General features: G+C 36.5%; 1 long non-coding RNA gene across 1 annotated transcript; it reads right to left on the reverse strand.

Annotated features, from left to right (window-relative positions):
• Positions 1-10,693: 10,693 nt before the first annotated feature.
• On the reverse strand, positions 10,694-16,005 carry LOC117181665. The gene is made up of 3 exons (XR_004468150.1): positions 15,812-16,005; positions 15,040-15,619; positions 10,694-12,621 (listed from the first exon to the last, which is right to left on the reverse strand). It is a non-coding gene; the product is annotated as an uncharacterized LOC117181665 (long non-coding RNA).
• Between the last annotated feature and the right edge of the window lie 6 nt (positions 16,006-16,011).

Here is a 16,011-nt window from a genome sequence, read left to right on the forward strand (position 1 = left end):
TGACTAGCAGCTCCTGAGTGGTGCCAAAGTTGACTGGCAGGCTGTCAAAAATGTCAAAAATTCGCGTGAAAAAACGTCATTTTAGTACTCTTGAAACCAATTAAAAATTATTGTTTTGATGCTAAGAACTAACAAAAAATTTGACTGCCAGCTACTCAGTGGTGCCCAAGTTGACTAGCAGACTAAAGAATCAGCCCCAATGCGTTTCAGGAGTACTAAAATCGCTGTTCTAATTTTCATCTAGTCATTTTTTATATGCTTGACAGTCTGCCAATCCACTTTGGCATCACTCAGGAACTGCCAGTCAAAATTCTAGGTAGTTTTTAGCATTCAAACAATCATTCCACGTGTGTTTGAAGAGTACTAAAATGACGTTTTTTCACTTAAATTTTTGACATTTTTGACGATAAATTGTTTTAAAATACACCAACAGCTGTTAGTCAGTCAGCGAATGTCGAACTGTTGACTAGGAAAACAAAAGAGTCTGCAATTTTAGTGAGTACTAAAATGACGTCCATACAACTGTCCCGAGCTCCCGGACTACAAGAAGTCCAGAAGGAGCGATGAATTGAATGAAAAAATTTGGATTAGCTTAAGAACGTGAGCTTAAACATGATTTGAATTGCAAAGAAAAAGTAGTAAAAAAATATAATAAAAAGAATAATAAAAATTCTATTGTGCGCAAGCACAATATAAAAGTTCGAGTATACCTAGAGTATACTGCCGTCCCAACAAGAAAAGTCGTAACTATATTTCGGATGAGTCCCCTGCCATTCCAATTTCGGTTAGGTTGACAGGGGACTCATCCGTGGACAAGCGTGGAATTTTGCCATACCCCCTCCCCCCTAATGTGTCCGCGTGGTATATGGATGGCCCCTCATGTTTTTAACAATTTCATCTCTAATTAGTTCTGTAAAAAATATAACACTATAAAATTAGAGCAAAGTTCAAAATATTAAATGCAAAACGCATATTTAAAATAAAGGAAATCATCAATAAATTGATTCAAATCCTAAAATAGTTAACCAAGCTTTTAAATTTAAATTTGAAAAAGGAAACAGAACGTAAGTTCTGCTTCATATTGAAGACTAACTTCGAGTGATAGAGGTAAGAACATGAATTAACTGATTAACGGTTCCTTAAATTCAATATGATACAGATTGTATAGAGTTGAGGTGACAATTATCAGTAATATACATTTTTTTTATAAATTGCGATATACAAAAATGATACCAATAGGGATAAATTATTAATAACAAAAGAGTCTAAAAAACATTAAATCTTAAATTAATGAATGTAATATAATATATACAGGACTAAAATTATTAAGGTCAGTTAATACATTTAAGCAATTAGCACCTCTCTTAATAAAGAATATTTCAGCTACAAGTCTTTTAAACTCATTAGGCTCATGGTGTAAAATCAAAATATATGTTCCCAGTCAAACTGATTACCAGTTATTACCTGATGTTTCGCAATAACTTTATGGTTCTTTGGATTCTGTCTAAAATTATCATCATGTTCTTTTGTTCTAGTAGGAATCAACCTGCCAGTCTGGTCTACATAACGTTTGTCACAATTTATATAACGAATTTTATGAACTACATCAGCAAGTTGAAAAATGTCAAGAGAATCTTTTCCTAATTTTATAAACTTTTCTAGTTTAGAATCAATTCTAAATGTTGTTTTAATATTAAAATCATTCAAAATTCTTTTAACCTCAAAAGACAGGCTACCATGGAACGGAACGGTAAAAATCTACATAATGATCTAAATGTGAAGTGGGTTGTTTTGGTAAAGGATTTTTAAGTGTTTTAGTTTTATAATTAATGTGTATTTGAACAAATTCTTTTGGATAATTATTGAGTGACAGGATATTTTTGATAAAATTGACATTTTACTAGTGAAAAGATTCATGCAATAGTTTAAAAGATGTTTTCACTAGATTTTTTATAATAGCTATTTTGTGCTGAATGGGATGATTTGAAAGAGAATTAATATATCTGCCTAAATAAGTACCTTTTCTCTAACAATCCGTGATAATTGCGCCATCGTCATTTTTAATTATCTTGACATATAAAAAAGAAATGAAATTATTATTTTCTATCTCATGTGTAAATTTAAGACTAGGGTGGTAAGAATTGAATTGCCGTAAATCATAATTCGACAATTAAAATTGAATAAAGGATCTTCTCAACACCTTGGTCTTTTACCCGGTCTGAAGTATGTTATATTTTACATCTAACTATATTTATAATTAATTATCTACTCAGGCGCATAACATCGCTATTTTCCATCTATTTATTATAATTTTCTGATAAAAAAGAAATTTTAAACCTAAAAACTACACATAACGCTGAGATTTTGACCCGGGGAGGGGGGTTACTCTCTTTTATTGTAAATCCAAAGATTTAGGCCCAAAATAAAGAAAACAAAAAAATTCACAAATTGTACTGTTTTATTGGTGGAAGTGTTTTTAAAAATGCGGAAAGTTTAATCAAATTAAAGTTTTCAGACTTCAGACGGTGTATTTACAAAATTTCAATGGATTTGAAAGGACTTTAAAGAAGATAATTTTCTTAAATTCTCCTTCTTGGCATTATGAAGTCTCAGAAAATGTGACGTAATTGTAAACCAACTCCTGACACACGAACCTCCCTTTGTCATTTGCATCAGTTTCGTAATAACTCTAAAAGAGGCCGGGCGTGTATCTAGAGAATAGGGAAAAGACAAATAGAAAATTCTAAAATTTAAATATTTGTCCTTTTTAAAATTGTGTTTCGTTATGCAGATAATAGGAAATCCGGAAATGTACTTAAATATGAGTAATTTATATCAATTTATCATAATTTTGTGATAAAAAAGAAATTTTAAAGCTAAAAACTACAAATAACGCTGAGAGAACTCCCATATAATGCAACGCTGCTGAATGCTGGTGACTTTCTCAGCATAAAAAGAAAAACATTAACCCAAGATGATTCTCGGTTCCAGTTCTATCCCTCCCAACTCCCAACACTCCCTTATTAACAGAAGTTTTGTGGGGCGGAAGTTTATAACTACAATCCCCACCATATGACGAATTACTACTTAACTTTGACATGATTTGGACTCAGAAAATAAACTTATAGCATAAGGGAGGTAGTTGGGCATGTAATCTAAACAATGAATAATACAAACTATAAAATAGCCTCGGAGAGGACTGGAACTTCATTTGTCAAAAGGCATGCACACGGCAAATATAAAGGTCATGTTTCAGGCGACAAATGGAGACTGGGTGTTTCGAATGCTAGGGGGGTGAATGATCTCAAGGTAAAAAAATTGCGAGAAACTATTGATCCAAGGAAACTAGATATTTTACGTGTGCTTGAAAGAAAGAAAAAGTTATGCGAAAGTATAGACACAGAAGACGGAGTGTTGAAGGCCGATTTGAAATATGGTCAGGAGTAGATAGTGAATCACATGGTAGGCAAGGAGTAGGTCTGATTTTGATTGACAGAGCGAAGCAGCATCTCGGAGGTCAAGATTTCGTATCTCTCAGACTGCTGTGGGCTAGATTGAAAGTAGGAATCAGAAGACTATTTATTATAGCATGCTACGCGCAGGTTGATAGTGATCCTAGAGAAGTAAAAGACGCCTTCTGGGACACTTGAAATGACACAATAAACATTTGCGAACATGGGGAAAGAATAATTCTATTAGGAGACATGAACGGTTGGTTGGCCATCCAAAATCAGGATACAGAAAGAGTACTAGGTAATTTTGGGGATCCAAGAACAAATTATAACGGAGATAAATTAGTTGGTCTATGCTTAGAAAGGGGTCTGTTTATTACAAATACTTGGTTTCGGCATAAAATGATCCACATGTACACCTGGTCTAAAGGAAATAGCCGCAGTATAATTGACTTTGTTGTTGCGGATGAAAGACTAAGTCAAAGATACAAGAGTCATGAGGGGTCCTGATTGCAATACTGATCATTACCTTCTGATCTCCAAAATTAACTTTGGTCGAGGATGGAGAAAAAAGAGAACCAAGAAAACAAAACAAACGCGAATCAAAATTGAGAACCTATAGAAACCGGATGTGCGAATAGATTTCCAAAATAAGATAATCAAAAGCATAGATAGAGCAAGATGGGAGAACCGTATAAAAAACAAAGATATGTAGGGCGCCTGGACAAAGTTACAGGATATCCTTGTTGGATATACGATCGAAGTGTGTGGTACCGCAGTTGCAGGAAGAATGTCTGGTGATGCTTGGTGGAATAATGAAATTCAGGCTGCTCAAAAAGCAAAGAAAGAAGCGTACAGGAGAACTTTGAACATTCCAGGTCTTAGCAATGAGGAAAGAAATAGACGTATAAATGATTACAAACACAAACATAGGTTACTTGAACGATTAATTAAGGAAAGTATAGATAAAATTAGAGCAGAAGAAGAGAAGAAAATACAGAACGTCTTTGAAGGAAGGAAGAAACTGCTTTATAGAAAAATGAAGGGAATCAAAAGTACAGAATTTGTAAACATAAGAAATAATAATGGGGTAATGCTATGACGCAGACGGGATGCTAGACGCTTTCAGATACTATTTTAGGAGAGAATTGGGAGATTAAGATAAAAGACACCACAACTGCGATGTAGAACACGATGCGTTAGAAAACTCGATTGAGAAAGTCTGTTGCACTGAGGTTAGGGATGTAATTGAGAACTTGAAAAATGGTCAGGCTGACGGGGTAGACTGTATTAACGCTGAAATACTTAAACACGATGGCGAGTACATACCACATAGACTGTGCGAATTGACAAATTTATGTTTCGAGATAGAAGACGTCCCTTAGACATTTTCTCTTAACAATAAAGGAATACTTTAACGGCTAAAGTGCCAACGTTTGAGAATTATGTTTGGAAACAGATACTTTAACGGTTAAGGTGCGAGTCATTGAACTAATAATCATTTCAACGATAAACGACTCTGCTTTAACGCGCAGAAGGTGCAGTTTAACAGTTAAAATAGGACATACTCTTACCGTGAAATAATTTAAGGGCATTTATTCGTTCAAGGTTGCATGTATCTGAGTGAGAGCATGAATGCGTGCGCATGCGTGGAATCGCATCACCGCGCTTTTAAAAATTAATTGTTTAACCATTAAAGTGCATGCTTTTAGCGTTAATCCAAGAATCTTTCCACGGTAAAAGTGATTGTCTTCTAAATATGAAAAAGCGTGACTCTATGATTTAGTCAATATCATTTCAGCGTTAAACTATATCGTTTAAGAGTGAAACGAATTTTCTTTTAAAGTATCATACTTTAACGATTAAAGGACCGACTTTATCGTTTAGAGGAAATTTCTGAGAGTGCAGGCGATTGGAAAAGCGATTATCGTACCAATATTCAAAAGAAAGGGAGATAAAAGCGACTGCAATAATTACAGAGGGATCAGCTTATTAAGTACCATAAGTAAAATATACTCAAAAATACTTATTCGTAGGGTAATGAAAATAACAGAAGAAAATATTTGGGAAGTTTAAAGTGGGTTCATGCCAGGAAGGTCATGTACGGATAAAATATTTAGCTTAAGGCAAATCACAGAAAAAAGTTTGAGCAAGAAAAAGTTTTCTGCGCATTTGTTGACCTATAAAAAGCTTTTGACAAGGAAGCTATAAGTAAACTTTGGGAAGTCCTGAAAGAGTACGAAGTCAATGGATGGCTCCTACAAGTTATAAAAAGAATATATACAGGTAGCAAAGCGAGTGTAAGGATAAATGGGAAATTCAGTGAATGTTTCCATATTATTCAAAGAGTTAGACAAGGATGCGTTATGTTTTTATGGTTATTTATATTATTCATGGACAAGTGTTTAAGAATGGCTTTTTTTCGACGAAGGTGTGGATCTCGAAAAAGTAAGGGTACGCGGGTTAGCGTTCGCAGATAATAAGGTTGTTATGGCAGAGTCAATCGAAGACTTGCAAAGAATGTTGAATAAACTGAATGCTAGCACGAAGAGCATCGGCCTCAAAATTCACGCAAATCAAACAAAAACTATGGTGTTCGACGGAAAGATTCAGAAAACACTATGCAATATTGTAATAAATAATGAGAGAATTGAATAAGTTGATAAGTTCGTATACCTTGGTAGTTTATTTACTGGGGAAGGGAAGGTATATGAGGAGTTATATAGACACATAAACGATGGGAAGCAGGTTATTAGTAGAGCAGGGGCCCCTCATCAGAAGTAAAAATATATCAAATAAAGCTAAAATGGCAATACATAGTTCTATATTCATAGCAACTGTACTATACGGTAGCGAGACATGGACGTATCAAGAAAAAGAGTAAAATTAACGCAATTGACATGAGATTCTTGCGCATAATATGCGGGAAAACATGATGGACAAAGTGAGTAACGAGATAATTCTCAAAGAATGTAGTGCAGAAGAGACGCTAATACACATGCGAAAGAAATCGGTTAAGATGGTTCGGGCATGTGGAGAGAATGACCAATGAACGACTAACGAAAGAAGCGTACAATGGTAAAGTAAATGACAGTGTGTCCAGAGGCAGACAGTGGAAAGAATGGTTAGAATGCGTGAATGAGACCCTAGCTAGAAGAGACATAAGAAACTACAAAAACACGAGAGTCTGTATGAAAAAATTTATCGACATAAAAGAAGCTAGAGAAGTATAACAGGACAAAAAATATGGCAGCAAATAGTTAGTAAAAAGAGTGTCAGTAGAGTGAATGGCGTCTGAAACAAAAGACTGTAGACACTAATGGACCAAAGTGGCGAACTTTACTTAACGACTTTGTGAGGATCTTCACTTGGGGTGATTGCTAGACAGATTAATCAGCAACCGGGGTCGGAACAGTGTTGCGGAACGAATGTGTTACTTAAATAAACGACACGAGAATTCTGAGTCAATCTAAAAATTCTATATCCCTTCCTCACATTAATCGCTTCCCCACCGAGGGAGTCACGCCTACCCTGAAAGGGAAATGACTTAATCGTGTAATAATAATAACAAGATAATGTATAATATATACAAGTATAATATAATAATAATCGAGAGGTGACTGTTGTCACCTCCAAACGCCAGCGGCCGCTCGTAATTGTATAGCTACACGATCATCGCAGGAGGTTCCAAATATCGTATTGGATTGACTTATATCACTGTACTAAGTCCGTGGCTATGATATATCACCGGGTAAGCCGAGTAAAAGTTATGAATAAAAAAAACATAATGGCTTATCTAAGGCATTCTCTGCCCAAAATAAACATCACAAGTTGTCTGCGTGCACTAATAGAACACCTCAACAGCAAGGTTTTACCTACGTATTTGCACGCAACACAAACTGCGTTAGAGGTGCAAACTCTTTAATACTGTACAGCTGTGGCAACCGTTAGAACGTTGAGTCGCAAAACAAGGCCTGCATATGCACTTTTTGACCCAGCAAGGGAGTGAGATCCACCATGGAAGATCAGGTTCAATGTGGATGTCAGCAAAGTAAGGTGCAAATTGGGTCGATTAACTCAATATAAAGAAGAAAATAGAAACAGAAAGCTGATAAACCATGTTACTAAAATCATCCATCCTCGGCACAGCACGACATTACCGCCAGCAATAGTGGATGAGATTATGGACTCCCAACGGCAGAGACTTGATGTTCTTACTGCCAGACTGCGTCGATACAAAAAAGTAATGCACGAAGGTAACAAAATTGAAACTTTCAGACAGATGAAAGAAGGTTCTATCGTGAACTGAGTGTAAAGCAAAATAACCAGCATGATACCGGAGTCCGTCAATTAGAAGGTATGACTAACTAATGGTCGGGTGTTTGGGAAACAAAGAACAGGTGCAGTTTGGACACTGCGTGGTTCACACTGGAGAAAGCAAGGGCAAGCTATAGCCCTGAAATGCAACTGACAAACATCGCAGCTTTGGATTTTTCAGCGGTCTTGAAAAGGGCAAGTAACGGGAAAGCTCCAGGTCCGGACATGGTGCACAACTTCTGTTACAAGTACCTGACGAGTTTTCAGAAGGTCGTTGAACACCCAGATCTGATGCCCGGATTTATGCTTCAGGGTACTAAGTATCTGTTACCTAAAAAATCAGAAGCTCAAAATCCATCTGATTTCCAATCGATAGCCTGTCCTCCAACAATTTACATTATAATTGCAGATGAGGTATATTCTCATTGCGATGAGAATGACACCTTACAGAATAACAAACAGGATGTTGTAAAACCCCACGAGGCTGTAAATATCTAGTCACTATAGACGCTGTTGCCATAACTCAAGCTCGTAAGCATCAAAGGAACTTACACATGGCATGCATTGATTACAAGCAAGCGTTTCCTTCTGTGCCGCATGACTATTTGCTTGAAGTCTTAAAACTGTACAAAATTTGCCCACGAATTATTGACTTTTTAAGTCATGCGATGAGGCTCTGGGGTACAAGAATCAAGTATTTTAATCATGAAGAGTCAAGGATAACTAGATCAATACGCATTACGACGGGTATATTTCAATGAGACTCCTTCAGTGCACTTTGTTTCTGTTTAGCGTTGAAACCCTTGAGCAAAAAACTAGATAGCATGTCTCATGGGTGCAGAATTCATGATAATGAGGATGGTCATCAAGTGACCCACCTTGTTTACATGGATGATCTGAAGCTGTACGCTAGTTCAGTCGAGAAACTGCGGCAAGTGATCGATGTCACAAAGCAGTTTTCCAATGATATACACATGAAGTTCGGACTAGATAAAAGCAGAGCAGTGTATTTAATCAGAGGGGAGTTAGGGACTGCAGAGTTAGACAACGAGTTCGAAAATGACATCGAGGCAATGGTCGCAGGCGAATCATATAAATATCTGGGTATTCTTGAATCTAAGGGTATTCAGCATACGATAGTTAAGACAAGCCTAACGATTGCCTTCGCGACGAGACTCAGATTGATTATGAAGAGCTTTCTCAGCTCGGTAAAAAAACAGGGCAATCAACACATGTCATCTCTGTCCTCACGTACACCTTCGGGCTCATAAAATGGTCTAAAACCGACCTTGAAAAGTTAAATAGAATTTTTTGCGTAGAAATGACGAAGCACCGAATGCAACACAAAAATTCAGCGATTTAAAGGGTATTTCTACCATGACATATAGAGGGGGAGGGGCGTTGTAGATGTCGAAAAACGGTGCGAGTCACAAGTTACATAGTTGAAGGACTATTTTAATAGCAAACGAAATGTTGCGCTTTACAGCATCATCTGTAAAGCGGATCTTAACTACATACCCTTAAATTTGTCCTCAGATGGGGTCTTGAATATCAGGGCAGAAACCATAGAGGAACTAGAAATACAATGGAGGCAGAAAGCTATCCACGGCGGATCCCCCCCCCCCCCCCCCCCCCCCCCCCCCCCCCCCAACAAGTTATATCAACATTAAGTAAATAGCGAGGCATCCAATATTTGGCTAAGAAAGGGTGTTCTGTATCCAGAGACGAAATTATTCGTCATTGCAATACAGGACAAAGTTATCAGCATCAGGAATTATCGCAAATACGTGTTATATCAGGACGTGGTTGACCGGTGCCGATTATGTGGAGATACCAATGAATCCATCGAGCATATTATTGATGGCTGTCGCGAAATGGCTCAGAGAGAATATACGCATAAACATAATGATGAAGCGGGCATTATATATTAACAACTTGCCCTAAACCTAGGACTCTTAGAAGAATGGATGCCTTTCTATAGATACATTCCATTGCCCGTTTTCAAAAGCGAAGATTACTTCTTATATTGGGATGTTACTATCCAAACGGATCATTACATCCCGGCCAATCAAGCTAACATCGTGATGCGCGGAGAAAAAGGTGGAAGAGTATAGATCATAGACATTACTTGTCCACCTAACCGAAATTTGCAGTTAACCTATACAACCAAGATCCATAAGTATAGCGAGTTAACGCATGAAGTAAAGACCATTTGGAGGAATGTAAATCATGCATCTATACATCATGTTGTGATTTCGGCTACAGGAAATGTGCACGCAAGATACACTGAACATCTTGAACATTTAGGAGCCAGTAAGGTATTGCCAGCAGTTCAGAAGGCGGTTTTATTAAACACCTGTTGCACTGTAGAAAACTTTCTTGACCATCAGGAAGCAAGCGACTTAAAAACCGTCGAGTGGCAGATGGCATCTTTATGAAAGCATCAAGAGGTGACAATTGTCACGTCCAACGCTAGCGGCCGCTTGTAATTGCTGGAGTAAAAGCTTTGAAAAAAAGAAATAACATAATGGCTTATTCTGGATTATATTCCTTCGAATTAAATTTTTGGTGAGTTCAAACACATTTTTGTGTGTTCTTATAATTTCAATTTGTGACTCCCCTATTTTTAATTTACAGCTTGGTGAGCACCACCAAACTTCCTAATTAAAATTAGCAAAATAATTAAATTTAATGAAACATGCATAAGGCCTTCATCATTGAATTTTGGATTACTCAACAGAATTTACGTAGTTTAGAAACTAGGTTAATTCAGTTATGCGAAAGGAGGAGTAGTCAGGAATGAAGATACGGATACTGTTTAAGTGAAATAGCGCATTTTTATTAGAAAATAAAATTATATTTTCATTAGATTAATATCAGATTTAATATTAAATTTAACCTAATAATTAATAGTCTTACATTAGAACCTATTTCACGACCAATCATTATTCGAAATTCGTGCTTTACTTAATACTGAACACATATGATAGAACCTTAACAACTTACCGGGAGAAACATTATAATAGAATAATTAATATTACGAAGATGTCGCGTGAAGCTAGAAACCGTAAAAACTTGAAAATCTGAATACGGATGACCAACATGTCAAGAGTTATAAACTTTGAATAATAAGTTAAAATTAATTGAATTAATTTTTTTCATACTGGACTTGACATGTGACCGATTAGTAATCGACGGGATGTTACTTAAGATAAGGAGGCGAGAGGTGAAACTAGGACCTGAATCATGAACAATAACACAGGACCACAATATGTTTGCGGGAGCCGACTGGAATTCAATTAGGTATAATTTATGTTTTTGGGGTCGCTGAACACGAATCCATACGCAGAATTGAACCAGCACGTTAGGATTTGCAGTAAAATTCAAAAAAATTATTAAAAACCTGGAATTTCTGCATAAATTTCGTCCCCAAACCTACAGACCCCCAATTAACAAGCTTCAAACTAACAAGCGCCATATCAACAAACCCACAAACTTTATATACACAAGCTCCATATCCAGAAACAAACAAGCTCTATATCTACAAACGTAAAAACCCCATACCCACAAACCCCTCGTGAGAGGCGAGGGGACTTTGAATAGTATCATAAGAAGTTGAACAAAGTGGAAGATTTAGTCAGACTTCAAAACTTTTTATACATTGACATTAACTGAACTCAAGTCTCCAAATTTTATTCGCCAGTTTGGGGATTGTTGATATGGAGCTTGTGGGTTTGGGGGTTGTAAGATTTGGGGCTTGTTAATTTGTAGGTATGAGGTTTGATAATTTGGAGTTGGTAGGTTTGCGTACGTAATTTACGCAGAAATTCCAGGTTTTTAACCATTTTTTAAATTTTACTGCAAATCCTGACGTGCTGGCTCCATTCTGCGAATGAATTTGTGTCCAGCGACCCAAAAACATAAAGTATACCTATTAGAATCCCAAAACCATTTTGTATTCCTGTGTAATAAAGCAAAATAAAGTGTGTGATAACAATTTGTTATTTAGCTTATGAATAACCTGTACACATACTAGTACTTTTAGGTTTGACAGTTGAGAGACTTCTAAAATAAAAATCAAGTAATGTTATTTATTGGTTGAAAATTATAGGCTAGGTTATTTTGATTGCAAATATCTTTTGTATGAATTGTGTGATCGTCGAAATTCGCCGTCGTGGTTCCAACACGACCCGACCCCTTTTTCACATTAATAATTGGCAGGAATATTTATTCTAAAAATGGGGTGTTTTGCCCGTTTATGTGACAGGATGACATGATATTGCCTGTTATATAAATAACCTTAGGCGACCGTACTATAAATTTAGAGTTTATGAATTAGCTAATATTAGTTGAAAAAAAAAACAATAATTCAATAATAATCACGATTTGACTTGCTACTCCAAGCTAGTAAGGCGTTGTGTTGTCTCTCTTGTTCAGCTTTTAAATCTAGTTGTATAATAAGACGTCCTTCAAGGTTTTTCTTACACACTGTTTTGTTAAATCGTGCTCCACTCCGAATTCGTTCAGGATTGTAGTGAGAAGTGTTGGTCCTCCAGTCGGCTTATATTTCCACATATATTGGAATCATGCTTTCGATTAGAATCGCTAATTCTGGAACTTTCCATGAAATGTTGGCTTTCTACCAACAAACTTCACTAAGATGTTGAAGGATTGTTCAAGGTTTATTTTATTTAATTCCGTCCAACATCATGTCTACAATATTACGCATAAAGATGCTCACAGTTTCGAATCAACATGAGATTCCACTCTGTTTCGGGGCTGTTTCAGCGACATCTTTTTGACTATATCTTCAAACTGTCTTAAGCAGAGATTTCCAAGCCACCCCTCCGTACTTTAAAGAAAAAAGGACATAAGATTATACAGTTTTGCAGTTTTATTAATTATTTAATTATAAAGTTGACCAATATAAAAAATACTGTGTTAAACTGACAGTAAATCAAGAGCTTCAAATACTTGCACATTCTTATTTGCTTCAAATTTTCTATTTGTACCGGTACATTCTGGTTAGTTGACCAACATTCGTAAAAACATACTTCGGATCACCCGCAAGTTGGAAAGCATCTACAGTATTCAAGCGATACTGAACGTACGAACGTACGAACTTTATTTAATTAGTATTAGGTATGGGAGTAAGTTTCCACCCTTTTCTAAAAGGTCTCGCTAGAGATGCCATTGTCGTGTTTGGTGTAACAAAGGTCCACGATTTTTTAAGGTCATGTGTGCACTCTAAGAAGCAGTATAGTTGACATTTATTCCCAAGCGAAGGGACATTTTATTTTTCCCTGTCAAAGATGTCAACTTTAACACAAAAAAGCAGCATTCGCAGGGAGTGCTGCTGAAACGCATCGTCTACCGATGTCAAAAGAAAATGTGTGAAATTCTATTATTATGTTGTGCACTTGATGATATCAAAAAGATGCATTGCATTATGCACATCTAGAAACGTCTGAAACCATCAGTGTCGATCGTTAACGATTGCAGCTACTGCGTCTGAACTAAACTCTAAAAGAAAAATGGCGGATGTGGAACGAGAAAAATGAGAAGTTGATTCTGTGCAGGGTGACCAGACGTCCTCCTTTGGAAGGACATGTCCTTCTTTTTCGATGTTTGTCCTTCTGTCCTTCTTTTTTGTCTGATGTCCTTTTTCAAAATATTCGCGATATTTGCATTTTTTATTGCGCGGACATAAATTTTCTTCACAACTTCTACCAGCGAAGCCTTAGCTCGAGAGGAATAAAATTAGTCGCTTGACCAATGACAAATTTACTTAGATTAACCTCATTGTTCACTACGTTTGTGTTCGCGCAGCACTTCTCTCTAGAAATTGTGCTTGTTGAAACTGCGATGGGAGTCCGAGACCGTGTCGAAAGCTGAAAAACGAATAGACCTCTTTTTTAACATTCGTCGATGGAAAAAGAAGTCCGTTAGACTTTCGACTGCGAAACTGCCCGGAATCCTGCTACTGCGGAGGGAAAGTGTTCCTATATCTCTGTCACTGTACAAATCTAACGTAAGTACGATTTCAAGGTTATGTTTGATTAAATTTTTTAAGTTTTATTTTCAGTTTCTTAGTCTCATAAATAATAATCTGTCGCTGTGAATTTCATTTTCTATATATATTATTCCCAGGTTATAAAGACAGAATAATCTGTTTTAATTTTCAGAAAACGCGCCGAATTGGTCTAGGGGGGGAAAAGAATTAATGGTGGGAGGTGATAAGGAGTGGGGTGTCCTGCTTTTCATACCCAGTCATCTGGTCACCCTGATTCTGTGGCACGATAACGCGAGACTTCCTGTTGCGAAACCGTTCGAAAATTACGTGGAAGGAGTGAAATGGAAAATCTTGACCCTACCGCCCTACTCTCCAGACATAACCCCGTCAGATTTCTATCTGTCCCAGTCAATGCAGTCAGTTCTTTGCAGAGAAAGGTGAAGAACTTCTCGCGAATACTACTTTTTTTTTGGATTAAAGGTAACATTTTTTACGCGGAAAAAAATGTTCCTTAATCTGGGAATGAATGTCAACTACTGCTTCTTAGAGCTCACACATAACCTCAAAAAATCGTGGACCACTGTTTCACCAAACACGACAATGACATCTCCAGCGAGACCTATTAGAAAAGGGTGAAAACTTATTCCCATACCTAATATTAATTAAGGATTAAAATTTAAACATGGTTGGTTTGAACCATAATTAATGTAGCTTAATCCCCGTTTAATTTAATGGGCCATTTTTGGCCAGTTCGTGACGATAGTATATAATGTGAAATATGGTTTAAAAGGGAATGCTCTTAAAATATTACTTTTCCTTTTCTTTTCGCTTCAGAAAATACGACTTCATTTAATTGCTTTGATTAAAGTTATTGTGGAGACGCTGCCGCAAATCAAATAAACAATGCGTCATTTTTGACGTTGGAGGCCTATTCGGTATGGCGCGCCAGAGATCGCGCTCGAAAACAAATTTCGTCGCTCAGCCAATCAGGATCGCCGTTACAAAAGGAATGCGCCGAAAGTATACTTAATTGCGAACAGGATATACGCTAAGCTAACCAGAAGTTAAAACTGCATGTTGGAACGTTTCGCAATTTAGTTACGATCAAGCCGTTGATTAAAAAATAATTATGATTGGTAAACCATGGACTTTTTAATCAGATATGGTGGAATCGGCCCTTAATACGAGTAAATCATTAATAGTATATTTTGCGCACATAATAAATCGTAAAGGTTTAATTAATTTTTAGCACCTAACCATTTCCGAAAAGAAACTTCTTTCTTTCCTTAGTCGTCTGTGTCTTCACCGGTTTCAAATCCAAGTTATATTCTATGGGAAGGTAGTTGAGATTCCTTCGATGGATCAACAGAGTCAGCATATTTTAACATTGGCGACAGATCTGGAGTCCAGTTTCAGCCCAGCCGATAATCGTTTTGAAGAACTTTATCGCTTTAAAAGGCCGAAACAGGTAACGCTTCTTTCTCGAGCTTTCACTGACTGCCCACGTGAACAGTTCACGATACCAGGGCTTACCGCGATACAAGGTACAGCGATTGCTCTCAGTATTCTTCCTGATCGCGTGCTAAATGACCTCGTGGCCCAAAGCAGGGCTATACTGTTTGCCGTGTTGTTCGTGAAAAGAATTTCTTGAAGAAGTACAACATCTTCAAAAAGAAAAAATTCCTCATCTCCTTCATTTTGTGGCTCTGCCATCTTCAGAGAGAATTATAACAAAAACATTGTAGATATTGAAACAGACGTACTTGATGTGAATTGTTGTATTTTAAATTATATAAAGCAATGTTCTCACGTTGGAAACCACATTAGATGTGTAACTCTAAAATGGGACAAATCTGAAAATTAATTTTCGAGTATCGATAGACCAACATTCTATAATATAATTAATGCCAGAATCATATACTCGAGCAATAATAAAAATAAAATATTTAAATAGAAAAACGTCTTAGTAACATATTTGATTTCAGCTGTCAATTATGTGTGTGAGTGTTTGTGTTATATAAATACTAACCTGCACTGAGGTTTTCTGTGCGATAGGATTGATTAACGGATCAAAATAAAACGCAGGCAAGTCTGTCTCTTTCGTTTTTATATTGACAATATTTGGAACATGATACCTGTAAATGAATTTTTTTTAACTGAAAAAAGTGTTATTAATCTTTATCCTATTCAATATCAACTAATTAAAGATAAGTAACAAAGTACAATAAT

This window comes from Belonocnema kinseyi, chromosome 10 (genome assembly GCF_010883055.1).
Source record: "Belonocnema kinseyi isolate 2016_QV_RU_SX_M_011 chromosome 10, B_treatae_v1, whole genome shotgun sequence".
In the NCBI taxonomy this organism is placed as follows: Eukaryota; Metazoa; Arthropoda; class Insecta; order Hymenoptera; family Cynipidae; genus Belonocnema; species Belonocnema kinseyi.